Below are 16,413 nucleotides of genomic sequence, written 5' to 3'. Positions count from 1 at the left end.
AATTCTCATAAAAATCTTGTTTTTGCATCGACGGATGGTCGTTTTTATAATTGACCGTGACTAAAAGTAATCTTTTATATTTAGGTCATCCTGAAAAGCATGTTGCTTTTCAAAAACGTCAAGAAGCACGAAAAGCTAAAAATTAGCAAAAAAAAGCAAAATTTTAAAAAATTGAGCCATGTTTTTCTTTGTCTACTTGAATAAGAAAGAGAACTCGCTTTTCACTAAAAAGCACCAAAAATCACGAAAAGCTAAATATAATGAGAAAAGTGCATGAAAATCAGATTTTCACAAAATTGAACCATAGTATCCCTGGGACTTGTCGATTAAGGATCCGGCTTGCTTTTTGCAAAAAAGCATGAAAAACTTTAAAAAGAGAACTTTTCCAAAACTGAACTAAACTTCCGTTTGACCTACTGGAACATGAAAACAACCTTGCTTTTCATTTTAAAACCTCACAACACTACCAAATGAGCATTCTAAACAAAAAATTCACAAAGTGAACATTGAAATCCATTTTTCTTATTTTTAAAAGACTTGAAAATCGGGGATCTTATTTCCCCCACACTTGAAAAATTTGAGGTGTCCTCACCTTGACATGAAATCTGAATAATTATGTCTAAGTATATCATCACATTCCTAAGTAGCATCCTCTACAGGGTAAGTCATCCATTTGACAAGGTGCTCATGAATGATCCGATTACGAAGAGGCTTAGTTCTACTTGAAAAATGGCTTTAGGGTATACGTCAAAAGCTCCATCGGTGATTGAAGTAGCTACCAGAGAGTCATCAAAATGTGATTTGGATCAAGTACATACCTCTTGAGTAAGCTGACATGAAAAACATCATGTACCTTGATATGTGGTGGTAACAAAAATCTATAAGCTTGATCATTGATTCTCTCTATGATGACAAAAGGTCCACAACATCTTGCACTAAGCTTCTTACATTTACCCATTGATAAAGAACTTCTTTTGGCTTTCACTCTCAAGAATACGATATCCCCTTCTTCAAAGAGTCGAATAGATCGTTTGGGGTCAATGTAACTCTTTTGTCTATCTTGAGCAATCTTTATGTCTTGGCATATGAGATCTGTCTGCCATTACATTTTATCCAATGTATCTTTGGATACTTGAACCCTTATGAGAGGGTTTGTCCATTTTAATGGAGTAAGACACTCTTTTGAATATAGTGCTTGAAAAGGATACATTCCAATTGAACATTGGAACAAAGAGATACACAAATTCAATCAAATAAAAATATTTGGTCCACTTACCCTGCTCATGCATACAGTAAGCTCATAACATATCCTCAATGATTTGATTGGTTCTCTCTGTTTGCCCATCAGTTTGAGAATGATAAGTAGTACTAAAGGCCAATTGAGTTCCTATGGCAGAGAATAAAGATATCCAAAAATTTGAAGTGAACTTTGCATCACGATCCAAAATTATACGGCGAGGTAACCCGTGATACATAAAGACACCTTTCATGAAGATTTGAGGTATATCCCTTTCCGTAAATGTCGTCTTGATAGGAAACAAATGAGTCATTTTTGTAAGTATATCAACCACAAAAATAGAATCATGTCCGAGAGATATATGAAGTTATGTGATGCAATCCATGGATATGCATTCCCATTTCATTTGTGGTGCATCAATTGGTTGAAGCTTACTAGGGTATTGAATTTGCCTTGCCCACTGATATGTCAAGCATCTTGTAACATAGCTTAACACATCGCATTTTAATTGTGGCCAAAAGAAACTCTTCCTTATAGTAGCATAAGTTTTAATGTAACATGGATGTCCTACAATAGGTATATCATGGACTTCATATAATATTTGAAGTTTGATCCTAGAATCATCGAGAATACAAAGACGGTTGCTGAAGTAGAGATCATTATCTTCAATATGGAAGCCTTTAATTTGTCTTTCCTGCTTCTTTGTGCAATTATCCAAGTTCATTACATACTGCTTCTTTGTGCAATTATCCAAGTTCATTACATACTGATTTTTTTTGTAAAATGGATCTTGCGCTATACTTTCATGAATAAGGTCAATTAAAGAGGTAGTTGAGGTTGTAATAGGTGCTATGGTACTCTTCTTGCTTAAAGCATCAGCCACTAAGTTCTCCTTCATAGGTTTATATTCAACCCTAAAATCATATTTGCATAATAATTCCATCCACCTCTATCGTCGCATATGAAGGTCAGGTTGAGTATAAATCCAATTGAGGCTCTTATGATCTATATGTAATTCAAATCACTGTCCAAGAAGATAATGCCGCCATACTTTAAGAGCATGTACAATGGCGAACAACTCCAAATCGTGAGTACGATAATATAACTCATGGGTGCATAACTTATAAGATTCGTAGGCTACCGGTCTTCTTTCTTGAGATAGAACACCATCAACTGCTTGTCTACTTGCATTAATAAGAACAATGAATGTCTTTGTGAAATCCACAAGTCGTAAAACTGGAGCATTCACTAAAGCTTCCTTGAATTTCTCAAAGCTAGCTTGTTCATTCCAAGCAAACACTTTAGCATTTTTTAAAGGGTATTAGTCAATGGAGAAGCTATCTTAGCATAGCCTTTGATAAACGTAAGATACCATCCGGTTATTTCAAGAAAGCTGAGTACTTCTTTGACAGACTTCAATGTAGGCCAAGCTACGACAGATTCAATCTTACTTGGATTGATAGAATCACCATCCCTTGGACACAATAAATAAAAAATGTTCCACTTTATCAGTGAAGAAGGTGCATTTGCTACATTTAACATAAAGCTGATGAGCTGACGTAGAAGTTCAATACTACTTGTCGCAAATGTTGTTCATGTTCTTCCTTGTTCTTTGAGTAAACCATAATATCATAAAAGAAGACAAAGAAAAAACTCATCAAGGTGTTCTCTAAACACATTGATCATAAGGAAATTGAAAGTTGCTAGAGCATTTGTAAGTCCAAAAGGCATGACTGTAAGCTCATAATGTCCAAATCAAGTGTTGAATCCTATCTTTGGTATATCTTCCTCCTTGAATTTGGTTTGATAATACCCGGACTTCAGATCAATTTTTGTGAAAGTAGAAGCTCCATGTTAATCGATCAAGTAACTCATCAATCCTTGGTATAGCATAATTATTCTTGATTGTTACCTGAATTAATTTGCATTAGTCAATCCAAAGATGCCACATTACAAGAGTACTCCATGGAGAAACACTGGGTCAAATGAAGCCTTGTTCAAGGAGTTGAGTAAGTTGCTCTTTAAGTTTTGCAGACTTGGGCACTGACACATTGTTTGATTTATGAGTAACTAATTGAGCTCTTGGAATAAGCTCCACTGCATGATCAAATTTACACTTGGGTGATAATTGTGAAATTTCTTCAGGAAACACGTCATCAAATTCTGTTAGCCATTCAGGTTTATGTGTTTTCAACTTCTTCTCCATTGGGTTAAGGTTTATTGCATAAATCATCTCATTCTTTCTATAGTTCTTCATTAGTTTAGTGAAGTATACAAGTTGAAGTTTAGGTTGTCCTTAGTTCTGAATAAGAACATGTCAAAGGGTCGTGTCCTTGTGCATAATGTGTTTTTAGAACATGTACTAGAACTTGTAGGTTTTCTTTTTGTTTGGTGGCTCTTGCTCTTTTACTTTTTTTTTTTGTTTTATTGAGTATAGGGCTATATATATATATATATACATTCCCTAAGATTGGAACATTGAGAGGTCAAGGAGGAAGGTTAAGAGGGGAGCAAGTGAATGATGGATGTCAACATACACTCCCCCTTCGTTAGGTAGATCCTACCTTTGGGAATGATGTCATCACCTTTTGAAACCAATTGTTCCAAGTTGTCATGGGTGAACACTTTGACCAATAGTTGTTGATCACCCTTAGCGTTTCATCTAGTTGCAAGGGTGGTAAGGTACTCTCCCATGATTTTTTTGCAACATTGTTGTAGGTGGAGAACTTACAACGAGAGGTGTAAATTCTTTCTTGTTTGTATGGATATTTACAATGGTAGGTGGAGGTTGTGTTGAAACTTCTATTTTTGTATATGAACTACATGAAGAGCAAGAAGCTTCACTTGTTTTTTCAATAATTGAGTTGAGGGAAACAAGTCGTTCTTGCTTGGACGCCCAAACTAGCTCCAGATCAGGTGTATAGTGTTCTGTGATCTTTTCCTTCCCATGATCTTCAATCCGCTTTATCGTTACAAGGTTTGTCTCACATGGGCCAAGGTGATAGGTAAAAACACAATTTACGTGTTGGCACCCAGATTTGATTATTTCCTTGATAGTAGCTTTGGGATTCCAATAGTCATTTAGAAATTCAATGCAAAGTTTTCTTACATTTCTTGGAGCAAGTGGGGCGTTTCTTACAAGGTTTCTGTTTTTTAGCACCACAAATTGTCACTAAAGAAGCTTTAGGGACCCACTTGTATGTTTTCTTAGTTATATTGCAATGAGTCTTGTGTGCCTCATTTTTTGTTTCAACACAGAAGTTGAAGCTCTAGAGAGTTGGGCTATAGGGACATATGGTTCAACTTCCTGGACATGCAATGTTTTGGGTTTTATTTTCTTAGGAGTTAATATCTTAGGGACTATTGCTTAAGTTGTAGGGCTAAGATTTGGTTTCTGTGTTGTGACACTCCCAGTCCCCCAATCAATAGTCATTTGGTTGTTGTTATCCACATGTGTCCTAGGTTTATATTTCCTTCCATAGAGCCATCAAGCATGACCAAAAAAGTCTTAAGCTACAACAACGTTGTCATAACTGACAAAAGTGTGTCAGATTCCAAAAATCATAGTTTTTTTCTTGTTGACACCCTTGACTTGGATAGTAATCTCAGATAGAGATGGCCTTCCCAACTGACACCACACTCCCTATGACAATAGATTATATTTAGCACCCGTGTCCAATAAGGCGTTATATAGCACTTTCCTATAGGTGCTATTTAGCTCAATAGGGTATTATAGAGGTGTGTCAGAGTCCAACCAATCATCCTCTGCTTCAACATGGAATGCATGTGAAACTCCAAGGTTGGCCTCTCGTTGGCATCTTATGCGTTGTTGTCGCTCCTTAGCCTCAGCTTGGATGCCTCTTTTTGATGGATGGCATGTAGCTCCTCTTGGCTTAAAGGATCATAATATCTTTTAAGTTTGTTCCCATTGAGGAATCCAATGGTTTAAATTCCATCAAGAGTTTCCACACAAATGATACCTTGTGGGGTGGTTTCGCATGCTCTATATGGTCCTTTTCTCGCATATTTCAACTTTTTCTTCTCGTTTTGCACTCCATACATAAGGACTTTATCACCAGCATTGATATCTTTGTTCTTTAGATGACGGTCAAACCATTTCTTTCTCCTATCTTTCTCCACAAGTGCATTTTGCACAACCAATTGCATTTCTTCGTCTAACCTCTCAAGGATATATAAACGCTCAACTAAAAGGTTACCATCCCAACCTTCTTGTGAAGCTACCCATAGACTAGGAATTACAAACTCCCATGGCATAACTACTTCTTGGCCATATACCATATTGAATGGTGTACAATTAATAGCCACTTTGTAAGAAGTACGATAAGTCCATAGAGTTGATGTCAACTTCAAATCCCAATATGTGCGATGAGCTTCCACTGTTTTGGTCAAGATAGAAATTAAGGTCTTGTTAGTGCTCTTAGCTTGGCCATTTGCTTGTGGATAATAAGGTGTACACTTATGGTGGGCTATCATAAAGTTGGTAGTGAGTTCTTTTATCACTCCATTTATAAAATGCGTACCATTGCCACTCACAATCTCCAAGGGACAACCAAATCTTGTAATAATGTTTTCAAAGAGAAACTTGGCAATTGACCTTGCATCAGCCTTGCGTGTCACTTTGGCTTCCGCCCACTTTGTCACATAGTCAGTGGCAACAATAATATATCGAGATTGAGTGTTACGAGCTGCCGGGCTAATTGGGCCTACAAAGTTCAAACCCCATTTTTCAAATGGTTGAGTCACTTTAATAGGATGTAAGGACATCTTATCCTTCCATTGTGTGATCTTGTAACATTGGCACACCCTTTTGCAAAAAGTGATGCATCCTTGAATAAGGTAGGCCACCAATAGCCTGATTGCAACACCTTTATAACAGTTAGTTCCCTTGAGAAATGTCCTCCGGCTATACCCATGTGGGCTTCTTGCAGTATGTATAAATACTCATCCTCATGAGCACAACGTCTAAGAATATTTTCCTTGCCTAGCTTGAAGAGAGTGCTTGCAATTAGAGAATAAGGTTCACATTCTTTTAATAGTTTTCAAGCTATATTTTTATGAAGTTCCTTAGGTGGAAAACCGTTAACTAAAAAGTTCACAATCTTCTCACTCCATTTAGGCATGGTCTCGACTAGGAATAGGGAAGTATCCGGCAATTCATCGTCAATTCCAAGAGGGGCTTCACCATTGGGTATGCGAGACAAATGATCCGCCATAACATGTCTTGTACCGGGTCTCACCACAACAATAAAATCAAACTCAAGAAGAATTAACAACCATCGTGTAATTCTTCCCGTGGAGCAAGGTTTATTTACTAGATAAAACAATGCTTGATGATCAACATAGAAAACAATGGCAAGAAGGTAGTAGCAAAACTTCTTTATTGCATAAATCATAGCTAAGCCTTCTCGCTCTGTAGTGGTGTAGTTCCTCTCAACATCTTTTAATTGAAGACTTGCAAAGCTAATGGGGTAGTCCAATTTTTGTTCTCCTGGTTGAGCTAGAACACATCCAATAGCAAAGTTTGATGCATCAATATGCACATGGAAAACTATATTCCAATCAAGCACTTGTAGAATGGGAGCACTTGTCAAGGTCTTTTTCAATGACTCATAAGCATGGTCACACTCTGCGGTCCCATGGAACTCAATAAGAAGCTGCTTATACAAAGGGTGAGATATCTTGGCAAAGTTTAAAATAAACCGCCAGTAATAACCAACATGGCCCATGAACCTTTGAACTCCTTTTATAGTTTCTAGGTGGTAGAAAATTGGAAATGGCTTTAATTTTGCTCTCATATGTGGAAATCCAATTTTTGGACACTATATGCCCTAAAATGACTTCATGTTTAACCCAAAATTGGCATTTGAAAGGGTTTAAGGAGATGTAATACAATCTGCATTCTTAACGAATTTTTGTAAACATGATAGATGTTCCTTCCAAGAGGAATAAACACAAAGTCATCTAAGAAATCTTTGCAAAACTCCCTCAAATATTCTCTAAAAACAATGTTTATTAATCTTTGGAAGGTAGCAGGGGCATTGGTTAAGCAAAAAGCCATAACACAAAATGCGAACACTCCAAATTTGGTTATAAAAGTCGTTTTAGCTTGGTCCTCTAGTGCAATTGTGATTTGATTGTAGCCAGAGTACCCATCTAAAATCTATAAGCTTTCTTCCCTCTGCAACTCTTTCAAGCACATGTTCTAAATATGGCAAGGGGTAATGGTCCCTCCTAGTGGTGGCATTGACTTTCTTGAGATCCATGCACACTCTGAGTTTCCCATTCTTTTTTGGCACAATAACTATTGGAGACACCCATTCTGAGTGCTTAATAGGGTATATGAATCTGCATTTGACAAGCTGTTCAATCTCTTCTTGAACAATCTTTGCATACTTAGGATTCATTGGATAGGGTCATTGCGGACTAATTTGACCATGCTATTCATGGGAATTGTTTGTTGCACCATGGAAGGTTGAACACCTTTCATATCACAATATGTCTAAGCAAATATATCCTTGAATTCCTTGAGAAGTTCTTTCAGGACATACTCCTCAGTCTATGTCAGATCTTGAGCAATGAAAACATGTTTGGACTCCTTACCTGGGTCCGCTAAATTTATTTCCTTAACATAGAGTCCATTGCTTCCATCAATAGATGTTCTTTGGGCCTTTGTATACACAACCTTACGATCCTCTATGGTGTAGGATTTGAAATGCTCAGATGCAGGCTGTAAGTCTGTGGGGTCTTGTTGCTCTATGGAATGTGATTTCTCTTCCACTTCCTTTTATTGTTGAGCTAACTCTTGATTTTGTCGTCTCCTTATGGTACGGCTCAAATTTGGCTTCTTTGTAGCCTCTAACTATGTGATATCAATGGGTTGTGGACTACACCACATGATGCTTTGAAGGTATTCACCCCAGTTATCTACCAACATCCGATGAGCATCGCATGCCCCTATATAATTAAGCCATTCTGTGGTAGATTTCTTTTCATTTATTCTAGCACGCACCTCTGCTTGATATCATTGCCTCTTATATCGCTTACTATTCTTGTCTAATTTTTGGTTACAGCCGATCTCTAGTGAAGAGTCACTAGATGAATTGCTACTCGTGTCTTTTCCTCTTCCGGATAGATTGTCATCTAGGGTACCACTTGGCCTTGAATGGTTCGTCCCCACATTTGCACCAAGATTTAACTCGATTAGTCTTTTGTGGGCTATAGTCTTTTGAGACACTACTAGTTCCAATGTTAGTCAAGCCTCCATCTTGTAGGTCATCAGAAGCTATATGCATTGCTCCTATCATATTTAAAGGTACGAGTGGTGGCAGTTCATCCCCCTATTTCTCCAAGTATCTATGGTTGCTGCTAGGTGGACCCAATCCACATTGTTAGACTCAGTCATCCTAGGTAGAACATCTATATAAGGAGAATCTTCCCGAACATCAGTGCCCATTTTACACGTGTAACAATACAGCAATGGGGCCGAGTGAATTGTGGTGTCAGATCTATGATCAATTATAAATCTATTTCCTAGAGGATGTACTCGACTAATTGCTAAATCCACTCGAATGACAGAGTCTTGGAGCTGCAAGTAGACATGGTTTTTAGACCAGCCATGCACCATTTTTGCTTCCCTCATGAAAGGATGTCCTAAGATCATCTCAGATGACATCGTGTGCTTGGAAAAATCCATAACAATGAAGGTATGCCTTATTTTGTGTCCAAATACCTTAATCTTGAGATCCTCTGGCATTCCAATAGGTTTAACAATAGTCCCATTGTCCATCTTTACTACTATGTTTGTAGTCCCAAGGTGAGGTCTTCCCATATTTTTCCAATAATTTTTAGTCACAATGCTAACCCCAGCGCCACCATCAAGGATTCCCTTCACAGTTAATCCCTTGGTAGTGACTGGTATGGTCACGTTGGATTCATCGCCTTCAAAGTATTGTCCCAACTTGTTAACAGTATTTCAACAACAAAGTTCTCATCTAGGTGGGGTTGTGGATCTAAATGTTCCTCCTCTATTGGAACCTCCTTAGCTCCATCCATCTATGCAAATTGTGGTAGCCTGACTTTCAGTTCTCCATTGAGGAAAGCTCGAAGAGCCAAGAATAGCTCGGGGTCTCCATATAGCTTGGACATGATGGTGGTTTTAACTTCTGAAGCCATCAATTTGGCAATATTTAGCGGCACCTTTTGGGCTTCAGTCCCTTGACGTGGGGAAGATGGGATCTCCATTTCTTCGATAGGGTCAGGTAGTCCCTCTGCAAACATTCTCTCCAACAAGAAGGGAGTATGCCCACTTTCCCATGACTTAAAGTCTTGGTATGGCTAGTGGTCTATGGACTTTGTGAGGCTGTTTTTGCGTAGGGAACACAGTGTCTGTAATCTGGATCTGCCTAGGTGCTGGTTCTAGATCCCTTTGGGTTTCTTCCACCAAACTCGTTAATTGCTTGACTCGCTCGATCTCCTTTGTAGGGTTTGGGTAAGTTCCTATCTTCTTCTTGGGTCTTGGCCATTGTGGCTCATGATGATCTTCCTTGTTCTTTTCTTTTCTAATGGTCGTTTTGATCTCCATGGTTTCACTTGAATCAAAATCCTCTTCAACATTGTTCATATATACGGGGTTGTCACCAGTCCCTATGTTGGTCTTTGAACTGGGGTCTAACTTCGCTGCTTTTTGCGATCTCTTCCTTCGTGTTTTCTTCTTCTTATGGGATGGGCAATTGATGTTGTGTCTTTTCTTCAAGATATAATTTTGGTTTTGGAGCATCGAACGTGTGAGTACATTTACTGGTACCACATGTGTACTTTGTGTTGGCTCCTCATTAACCTCAATTAAATTCAATGGCGTTATCTTTGGTGCATATGGATTATTAGGACATTAGGCAATAAATGATCTATGCCACATCAATTACATAGAGTATCGGCATTGTAGATGTGCTCGCTTGATTGGTTTTCATTAGTGTGGAATTCTTTTGCAGCCTATTAGGACATTTACACAATGTGGACCTCCACACTCATAGGATTAAAGAGGTGGTCTCTTGGCAGTGTAATTGATATTTTGGTCTCTTGTCGCAAGAGCAGCTACTTGTTAGACACGCTTGACTTTTTCCCAATAGTCCTCCATGTAATATTATGGACTTTCTTCAAGTGCATCAATCCCACAGGCAACATTAGGGTCTATATCTTCCTCACAGCCTTCCAAACAAGCAATAGATGACTCACAATCCACTTGATTCACATAAATGATTCTCAGATGTGGTGGTTGTGGTCCTAGCACTAGAGGTGGTAAGGGTGTTGTTTGAACAACATTTTGGGACCTAGGGACCATGTGTTGTGATGTTTGTTCAAGAGGTGGGGACGACATCAATGCAGGCACTCAAGGTGTATCCGTCTATGCTAAGGTTGGTCTGTTGGCCATCACGTGTTTAAATACTATGCAATCCTTGGCTTGATGACCATATCTTCCATATGAATTGCAATTCCCATTAAGTTTTACTGTAAATGTAGGGCATTCACTGGTACTATGCAAAGTGAGCACCATTGTTGCTCCCTTCTTGGATACATATGATTGTTTTGTGGAGCACGATTGTCTCTAAGACTTTCTTGAATGGCCTTGGTGAGATCTGTTAAAGTCATCTTAGATATCTTTGGCTCTTTAGCAATAGGCTTTATGGTCATTGGCTCATGCCCCGATGCTTGCGAGCTAGTAGAATTAGGCTCAACAAACTTGAATCATTAACTTATCCTCCAATTGGGTCGCATTGATGGTGACTGCTTCCTAAGTGGTGATTCCTCTAATGACTAGGAAATTGTAGATATCCTCATGTTGTAGTCCCCTAATGAATCTAATGAGAAATTGGTTATTATTGAAGCGCTCATTTGGATTACAACAAGAATTCAAATGCTTTAAGTGACTAATAAAGTCTCTCACCGACTCTCCTTCCTCTGGTTGGGCTTTTTGAAGTTGAGATGCTACACCCCAAAGCACTTCCTCTCGTATGTACTCTTTCAAGAACAATCTCCTAAGAGTAGGGTAAATCATTTTCTCTTCCATCCTTAGGGTTCTATACCAATCCCCAGCCTTTCCACTCAAGGTTATGCTTGAAGGCTTATGCAACTCATTGTGTTCTCCTAAGGAATCACATATTTTTTCATATACTTTGATATGCTTTCCCATGTCCCCGTCTCCACTAAATTTTTGTGTGAGCTTGGCTATTTGTATTGCCTTACTTCTAGGCTCTCTATCAAGCGTGTTTACACATATTTTCAGTAATAGATTGACCGATAGCTTAAGCAAACGTTGCCAAGTCACCTAAGTGAGCAGGTATGGTGGGGAGAGACGCTCTTGGGATTGCATGTGGAATGGGGGTTGGCATTGGACTTGGCGTATATGCAGCCCTTGGGTTCCAAGTTTGGTACGGTGTTGTGCCATGTGGTGGTCCAAAATTCATATGTGTGGCCCTAGGCATAGAAGACGTTGGATGTGACATGCTAATGCTACCTGCCGGTCTGGTCCCATTGATTTATGAGCTTGGGTCTTGTGGTCATGGAGCATAAGTTGCTGGAACGATGGAAGGGGTAGGAGCTTGAACGTCGCCTTCCAAGTCTTCTAAATAACGTTCAATTAAACCAATGGTCCCCTAACTAACCTAGATGTACACTAATTTGCCATATATTTGCAACTTTCAAACCCATTTTCATAGTTGAACGTCTGCCCTCCCAGTTTCGTAGTCCAACTCTCTAATATGCACTATTGCTCATGTATGCATTTCTAGATATTCTATTTATGGTTAAAATTTTGAGTTCTCATATATATTTTAAATGGAGTTTTTAACCAAGATTTATCAACACGCAATCATTTAGACATTTACTTGACTGCTAGAGTTCAAAACTCACACATTCTGGACTCATAAAACAAAACAATCACTCATTGGATTTCAAATTAATGAACATTGCATTTAGAATCACCGAATAGATTTGCAAACTTTTCAATAAAAAAAAACCAGAATAATCTCGTAAAATGTAAATTTCCATTGAAATTGCCAAAAACTGTCAATGATCTAATTTCCTTTCCCAAATGCCACTAATCATGCAACAATATGCAACATTTCATTTCCAAACATGCTTTTAATGCAGATACATCCTCAAATGATCAAATTTATTCTCAATTAAGAAACTAGCAATGCTTCTTTTCAATGTTATGAAATCGTTTGGAAATAAGAAAAAACTAACTAGAGAATTTTTAACTTTCACTTTCGAATGTTCTGCTTTCCGTCTCCGTCCAAAATCAAGCAATGGCTCCTCTCACTTTAACATGAGTCACTTCGCAACATGATTTTGAAACTTGTTTTCTTTTTTTAATTTCACTCTTTCTTTCTCTCTCGCTCTTTCTCTCACTAACACATTCCACTGCAGAGAAAGGAGTCTCCTTCTCTCACTCTCGATAACGTTCAAGAGATACACTCGGCCTCTCTCTCTTCAATTCATTACAGAGAGATTCTCTCTTTCCTTGTTCAACTAATAGGGCAAAGCCCCTCCCAACTCTCTGGTAAGCGCTACATGTGATTTACTTTCTCTCTCTCTCTCTCTCTCTCTCTTGAACTCGGCACAAAGAGAAAATTCTCTCTCTCTCAGCTTCTATGCTACCTTGGCGACTCCATTCTCAGGCACACCTTGCCGACCTTGTGTTCCACTCTCTCTCTCACATACACACACACACACACTTAGAGTATACATGGTAGCCCTCTTGGGACCTCCCTGGTGGAATTCTTCACTCCCTCTCACTCTCTAATGTTGCATACACACACACACAGGAGATTGAAAATGAAATCTCTCTCTCTTTCTTAACTTCAGTGCTAGAGGTAATTATCTTTCTCTCACTAATTTTCTCTTTGTATCGCTATGCTCATGCAAGCAAGAATAACACACACACACACAGAAACATTCTCAAGAAGATGAACACACACAGATTATGATAGCATTCACTTTCTCTATGATTCCTACACACACACAAGCAACCTCTCATGCACTGTCGTTAATCCCTCTCTCTCCAGCTTGCGACCCCTTCTCCTCTCGGGCTCCTCAGCCGTTCAACAACCTACTATGGTTCTTGGCTCTTCCCCGAATGAGTACACACACACACACATTCTCGGAAATTACTCTCTTTCTACTACTTTCTCTCTCTAACTCCTGCATCGCTTTTCTCTCTCTCTACTTTCTCTGTGTATCTCTATAACCTCATGCTCCCCTTCTTGGCAAGAAACGCTACCCAACTCCTTCTCTCTCTCTAGCGACCTCCCACTTCTCCAGGCGACCCCTATAGGCAACGGTTATGAATTGCTTTCCCTTTTTTGATTAGAAAAAATGGCCATGCAATATAATTTAATTTTTTTTTCTAATTCATTATCATAAGCTCCGTTCACATGCTCCTACTCAGAAATGGTCTCGTAGTTACAAAAACACCCAAGACTTCAAAGACCTAGGCCGACAAGCCTTGAACTTAAAATCTCTTTCTCTAGCTTGGTAATCCTCCTCTTTTAACGTCGTAAAGGCAATCCCAAAAGACCTCAAAGATCTATGCGACAACAGTTATTCCTTCTTTATCCTTGATACTATAGATAACATACCTCTCTCTTTTTATATCCCACTTGGACTCGATAGAGGGTAACCCTCTTTCATTCACTTACTCTCCTGTCTACCAAGGGACTCATCAAAAGAAAGGATTTTAACGTCGTAAGGATAATGGTAAGAGATCATAAAGATCAATTTCGACAAATCTTGAGTTCACAACCTCATTGCGGTCACTAATACCTATGAAATGTTGGAGTTTCTTTCGGGCCAAGATCAAAGTCTAGCTAGTATCTGATCATTTAGTCTGCTAAACTTAGGCTAGGGACTCATTTAGAATTGATAATTTCCTATTCAGCACAAACTGAGATACCTAATGGTCATAGCTTGAATTTAGAGTTGTTAAGGTAGCTATCAGTAAGTTCCCTAAAACTGACTCAAGTCATCAAATAATTAACTACTTTAGGTAAAAACTTATCGGCAAGCAGTCATAAAAACTAACAAAAATTAGCACTAATGCATCCATTATGGGAATCATTAACATGCTAATGCACCTAACATGCCCATGCAGATCCCAAGTTACCCCAATTTTAGTACAAAATATAAAAATATTATGGTGTCTACATTCCTCCCTCATTGAATTATGAAGTCGTCCTCGACGAACAAGAATGTCTTCTACACTCGTATGAACTTCTTGAACTACTGCAACTCCCCAGCTTGGCAGCTACACTTTGAAAAATAACTGGCTCCCCTCCTTAACTGCGAACATCCTCGTGAGCATAAAGCCTGAAATACATTACACTAACACCAATAGTCTGTCCATTCTTACTTATTTTAAAACAAGAACTAGATTTGTTTCAACAGTAAAACAGTTAATCAGCTAGTCAGTGACAACTCAGTGACAAATTAATAAACACTAGATATAGTTATATAAACATGTTAACCCCAAGAAATGTATATACCCTCACTCACTAGCATTTATAAAGATTTAAAAATCACAAACCTAAACCTCACCAATAGCAACTAAAATTAATAATGAGGTGACTAGTTAATGGAATAACTATAAACCGCCCTAGGCAAAACAATAAATTTATTACTGTTTAATAGCAAGAACAACCCCCCTCCATGGTGCTAGAGCTCTATAGAGGTAAACCAATTAACCCCTATATTATACAAAATATACAGTATTCACATCTAAGTGGAAGTCATTGCCTTTAATATATTTCCCTTCTTTTGAATTCCCAAATTTTCAGTGGTTTTTTTTTCACGCATTCTTTTTCTTGTTTTTTTTTAATTAAATTTTAGCAAGTCATGTTGGACTTGATTGTTTTTTTTCCCTTATTTATTTTGCATGCATTCCACTCTCACTGCTATGTCGAGAAGGAATTATTAACACTTACACTTCCACCCCGTACAAGACTTGGCTACGGCTTGTGGCTCTGTCACTAGAGACAAAGTGGACCCACCTGCCTACCAAACTTGTACGGCGACGGTCACACAACATATAACATAAAAGTTTTGTTTTATTCTTCCCTTGGCTCATCACTAGTGTAAATTAATTAGCATATCGCCCATAATCTAGAGTTTAAAGGTCTATACTCCCAACCATAGAGACCTACATCACTTCTAAGGGATCCTTAGATCACCATTAAGAGCATAAATATATTGCCCAAAACTAGTTTAGCTACAGTGACCCTATTAAATAATCACCTTGACTACTTCTCTCAGCCACAACAGCTTGGTCACCGATCGGCGATTGCTAAGTCTAGATAAAGGAAAGTTAAAAAGAATATATAAACCCCCTAAGCTAACAAATTTAATATGACTATGAATAGTGTGGTAATAACTTATCACTGACACATCTATTACAACAAGCATACAAATAATAAAAGTAAATAACTGAACAATATAGTTAGAAGTAAACCACCTGTTTAATCTGCTTGAAAATGCTCCACTTTAGAACTACATCCCCAGATATAGCTTTGACAATCAGCTCCAATTTGTAACAGGTATCTTCTCCATACAAAGTTGCTCGGTTTTGCAAAAAGATTAGACTACACTCCCCCTAAAGGAATGTAGTTATCCTACTCCTAATTTTTATGGGTTTTTTGTTTTATTTGTTTGTTTGTTTGTTTTTTTTAGTGTTTTGTTTTGAATGAAACAGAAAATCAAACATAAAAGGAAACATTTCTTTTTGGATTTCTTTGGAGAAATTTTTTTATTTGTTTGTATTTTTGTGGTTTTGTTTTGTTTTGTTTTTTTAAAAAAAAAGCCTCTCGCTACATATGACGGAATAGTGCAGGTGCATTGGCTAAGCCAAAAGGTGCTGCATGCTATGGACTACAGATATCCACACATGGTCCAGTTGCCTACTCTTAGTAAAAGCTTCAGAATCCTACTTGTATTCAATGCCCTAGTTAGAGGCATCTATATAAGGTTCAGAAACCTACTTTTACCAAAAAGCTACAACTCCCTACATGTATGTGAAACCCTATCCTCTTTCTTCTATTGTGCTATGGATTCCAAACATATATACATGCTACAGACACTTACTTTCCACTGGAAATATGTAGTGTCCT

The sequence above is a fragment of the Adiantum capillus-veneris genome, chromosome 5 (genome assembly GCF_014529385.1).
Source record: "Adiantum capillus-veneris isolate H3 chromosome 5, ASM1452938v2, whole genome shotgun sequence".
Taxonomy (NCBI): domain Eukaryota; kingdom Viridiplantae; phylum Streptophyta; class Polypodiopsida; order Polypodiales; family Pteridaceae; genus Adiantum; species Adiantum capillus-veneris.
Note: the sequence above shows the minus strand (reverse complement) of the source record.